General features: G+C 39.3%; 1 pseudogene; it reads right to left on the bottom strand.

The window, feature by feature from the left end:
* Positions 1-733: 733 nt before the first annotated feature.
* LOC102867422 lies at positions 734-1,070 on the bottom strand (annotated as a pseudogene).
* Positions 1,071-5,192: the final 4,122 nt, after the last annotated feature.

The raw sequence follows: 5,192 nt of genomic DNA, 5'->3' as shown, positions 1-5,192 counted from the left end.
GGCCGGGGAGACGGCGGCGCGGTGGCTGCTGACCCATTCTGTGAAGGCACAGGCCCTGGTCATCTTGAAAATGCTGTGCAAGAACACAGAAACACTGGACTGGCTCAGCACCCTGGGTACATCAAAGGGTCACATGAGTCCTACCCGACTCCACCGCACCTAACAACTGTACTATAAAATAGGAGAGATGTGGGGGTGGAAGGTGGGGAGATAATGGGAAAAGAGTGATACTGAACCCTGCATTAGATCAGATGAGGGGAAGATCTGCCCAAAAGCAATATGTGATTAGGCACTGTATGTATGACCACCATCTGGGTTCATTGTGGGGAGGATTGGGAGACATGGAAGGAAGAAAATGTGCAGCAATGGGGAAAAAATGAAAACATTTTCTATGTTAAAATAAGAGAATACCTATCCATTGGGAGCACAAAGGATTTGACTGGAGGAAACAGAAGGTACAGAACAGTTCACATGCAACAGCAAAGGTTGGTTAAAGAACTATCCCAGTCTTCCTAAATGTAATTCTAAGGAAGTAACATTTTCCCAACAATCATTATTATCATATTCCAGAAAGGAGGATAATAAAGTCTGATTGTAGATGTAATGACCTGGCTATAACATTTTTCATAGTAATTACTAGGACAATTAAGCAAATCGTTAACATTGTTGGGTTTGGGTTTTGGTTTTTGGTGGATTTTTTTTTACTAACAGTCAATTTATTAAAATAGCTGATTTAGGCATCTGAAGTGGTGACTTCACCCTCTACTCCAGGCTCAATGCTGATAGAGGGATCTACCTGACAGTCTCAGAAGGGCTGTGCAATTCAATGAGTCATTTGTGAATCCTCATCCAGAACCAACCCCAGGTCTTCAAGTCTTCCTTGTAGTGACTCTCGGAGTCTTGGTAGGCACCCGAACCGGCCCCTTCACCTTGAGGTTCTCCTTTGTGCTTCTTATCAAGTCAGCATAGTCAGCATACACCTTTTCCAGGGATCTTATGTCACGACTGGTTATCCAGTGAATGGCCACCCCTGGTTCCACAGGCATCTTTCAGTGTCCTTAAAAAGCCATGGCTGCAGCGCAGCTTTCTGATTTGTTCCTGGAAGAGAGTGAACCATGATGAGTCAGGAGCCAAAGCAGGAGAGCCAAGCACACCTGCGGCAGCGACCCATCTTCCTCAGAGAGCACAGCTGACATTTATAACAATTGAAGCCACAATTAACATCTTAAAAGACATTTTCATATTTGTGCCTCTCTTTTAAGGTCAGTTTGGCTTTCTTGGAACTCTTTTGATTTTCAACTTCAATCTTCTTGTCCTTTGGATCATTCATTCAATTAGGAAAGTGTCCCCAGGCTTTGCTTTCTGCAATCTGCAAATAGATCGGCTAGTGAGCTTAAACCAAGATCTTTACATGTTGAGTAGGAGTAAATTATTATCTAACATTGCTTCTAATATAGTGACCAGGTTCTGGAACACAGAAATTTTCATGGTCAGTAGAAGTAGCTTGCGCATCACTTAATAGGAGTTAGCCTGCTGTATTAATTTTGGCAAAATGGCTGTACCTCTGTCTTGGCACAGAGTTAAAGGTGTTCTCTATCCAGTAATCTCTTGGCTATACATGTTGCAATGGTATTTCAACAAGGAAAATTCTCTAGTGAGAGTACAGAAGGTATATTCATAATTCTGTACTTGAGGCAGCTGTATAAAATCTGCTGTTTACTCATGAGCCCTGTAGGCGGACTCTGGCTCTGAGGAGGTGAGATTTACCTGGATTAAAGTCTTAAAGCGTATAACCTACTACTACTTCATTCACTGCCTGCCAAAAATTACTCTCATCATATTTTCTTGTTTTTTGTAAAGTTTTGTCCCATCCTTATGATCTTTCTGATGGAAGCTAACCAAGGTTTGATCAGGACCAATTCATAAATCTGTTATCAATTAAAACACAATTTTCTCTTTCCCACATCTGATATTCTAGCAAAATGGCAGCTTTTTAGTGCAAGAGTATATTATATCACTAGCATTAGTTATTTTATCAAGATCTGTTGTTAATAGTGAAGGCAACCTTGATTTATGTTCCCTACATAAAGTGTATTTGACAGGCAGTATTTGTTTAGTTCTGCCCCTCTAATCATTAGCAAAAGTCTATCGACTTTTCATCGAAGTTTTCATCAAAGAAGTTTTTCCTAAAAAGTCATCCCAAAAAGTATTTCTCTAAAAATGCAATTAAACTCACACCCTATCTTTTCTCTAATACAACTTAATCAGCTGATAACAAAGGAACTTGAATTCCTTTGGGAACAGCAATTCTATTCTGGAACCTAACAAAAGTGAGAGTGCTGTCATAGAGGCATTTTGTTGAGCATTTGATTGTTCTCCACATAACTACCACCGTTTCAGGTTCTACTTTGCAGACTCTAGAGCTTTAAAGGCTTTAAACATGATTTACACATAAACCTAAAGGGAAAACTATGGAAAATATACTTTAGGAGATTTCCAACTGTTGAAAGTTGGCTTTTTTAGGTCAAATTATGCAGACCACCTTTTTCATGAGGAAAGAGAATGTTGTTATTAGGTGCCGTTGAATCGAATACAACTCATTGCGACCCTATGAACAGCCAACCTGAACCCTGCCCTATCCTGTGCCATCTTCATCTCTGACATACTGGAACCCATTGCTTAATGTCAATCCATCTTGTTGAGGCTTTCCTCTTCTTTGCTGACCTTCCATCTTTCCTAGCATGATGCCATTTTCCAAGGGAATAGCCTCACCTCGCTACATGTCCAAAGTATGAAAGACAAAATTTGGTCATCTTTGCTTCCAAGAAGCAATTACGGTTAGTGTACTAATAATAGTAAGCATTGTGAAGCTCATCTACAGCCTTATGCACACTGGCGGGGAAAGAAAGGCTTAGGCGTAAACTTAAGTTCCTCAGTTCAGTTCAGTTCATTCAATCAGCAGTGCAGAAGAGCATATCATAGTCCACGGCAGAAGTGAACGATCTGGTGAAGAACCAAAGAATTCACCCAGTGTCTGAGGAACTGTGATTTTAAAGTGCCCAGCAGTGGCCACCAGGTAGAACCCCCTTAAGTCCAGATTTCAACACAATGATGACCATCAATGTGAATTCTTCAATCTCCACAGAAATATCCATGCTGTAAATCCTTGAGTTTCACCCACCTAGAACACTAACAGGGACCTCTGCAGAGTATTGGGAAGCAATGATGTCAGACTAGTGACTAAGGTGCACCTGATTCAGGCCATGGTCTTTGTAATTACTCTCTATGTATCAGAGAGCTGAATGATAAGGATGATAGAAGACGAATTGATGCCTTTGAGTTGTGGTGCTGGAAAAGAATCTTGAACATACCATTGACCACCAAGCAAACAAAATGGTCTGTGTTGGAAAGGGTGAGACCTTGGAGGCCAGGATTTTGAAGCTCTGCTTCACATATTTTGGGCATGTGGCCAGGAGGAACAGTCCTTGGAGAAGGACATCATGCTCAAAAGGGTGGAGGGACAGCACAGGAGAGGAAGACCCAGAATGAGAGGGATTGATACAGTAATGGGAAATGAGGGTAGGTGTGTCAGAGTCAGTGAGACTGGCTCAGGACAGTGCAGGCTTCAGAGCTGTTGTGCAAAGGGTCACTATGAGTCGTAAGTGACTCAACAGCACATAACAACAAAACACTAACATCTTAAAAACAAAGTAGCCCCTAATAACAAAGCATGTGGTCTGCTTAATGTCCTATTAATCTGGACAAGATGGCTTTATCTGATTTTTTAAATCTCCTTTTATAACACCTATTGTGCATTTACTCTTTCTGTGTTATGTGAATATCCTTTTATAAAATTTAACCTTCAGAAATTTGGGGTTTAGCTGGCCTGCTAGCTGTCTGATGCCAACTCTTTTATCTACCAATGTTTTTCCTTTTCTACAGAATACTGTAATAAACTACCTTTTCTTGACTTTTAGTAATTGGAGTGTTTCCAGAGTTATAAATGAGGAGAGACTTAGGGCGTGTTGATAAGAGCTATGGGATAGTTTGCAAACCCTTCTCTTGCCCTAGTGCCCAAGGAACCAAAAAGCTAAATCATAAGAGGCTAGTTTACCAGCGTCCTGGAAGTGTCACAACTTCTCCCCTGGCAGAAGGTCCTTTGTCAAAGGCAACAGAATATTATTAGATTGTCTGAGCTGGGTTAACATCTTGTCCTTGGAAATAGTGACTTCTACTCTCATTGTTTTCTTTTTTTTGTTAACTTATTTTATTATTTTGTATGTGTCAAATCAGATCTGACTGGTACAGGAGGAGATTGTCCCTCCTTTTCCAGCAGAGCATCTGGTGGATTCAAACCTGCACCTCTGGGATTACAGTACAGCTTCTTGCCACTAGGCCACCAGAGCTTGTCACTGTTTTCTTAAAAAAAATTACATTTTATTAGGGGAGGAAGTACAGTTTGGTAGTTCTTAATTTACAAGGTCTTTTCACCAATAATTATAATTTAAAACTTTACTAAAAAAATTCAATGAGAAAAGCAGTATGGAAGTTCCTCAACAGTTAAACACTGAAATAGTATATAACTAAGAAATTAAAAGTCCTAGATACGCAATCAAGAGAAACAAAAATGAATATTTAAACAGAAATTGAAAAGTATATTCACAGTAGTATTATTCACAATAGTCAGAAAAGTAGAAACATCAAATACATTTTATGAATGGGTAAATAAAATATAGTATACTCATATAATTTAATATTATTTGGCAATAAAAAGGAATAGAATACTGATATGTACTATATCATAGATGATGCTTGAAAACACAGCTCTAAATTGAAGGCAGACACATATTGAATCATTCCATTTATGTAAAGTCATGGAGAAAGAGGAAGATTATTTTGTCCTCTAGATAGAGAAAAAATGGGGTTGCTTTCATAGTTAAAAAAGTAATTTCTAGATCCGTCTTGAAGTACAACATTGTGAGTGACAGGACAATATCCATATGCTTATAAGGAAGTTCAGTGAATACCACTATCATTCAGATATATGCACCAACAACCAGAGCCAAAGAAGAAGAAATAGATGATTTCTACCAACTTTTATAGTCGGAGATCGATTGAACATGCAATCAAGATGCATTGATAATAATGGGTGACTGGAATGCAAAAGTTGGGAACAGAGAAGAAGAATCAGT

The sequence above is a fragment of the Elephantulus edwardii genome, unplaced genomic scaffold (assembly GCF_000299155.1).
Source record: "Elephantulus edwardii isolate Elephantulus edwardi_28Jun2011 unplaced genomic scaffold, EleEdw1.0 scaffold00058, whole genome shotgun sequence".
NCBI lineage: Eukaryota > Metazoa > Chordata > Mammalia > Macroscelidea > Macroscelididae > Elephantulus > Elephantulus edwardii.
The sequence above is the reverse complement of the archived record's forward strand: the minus strand, read 5'-3'. Positions and strand labels throughout refer to the sequence as shown.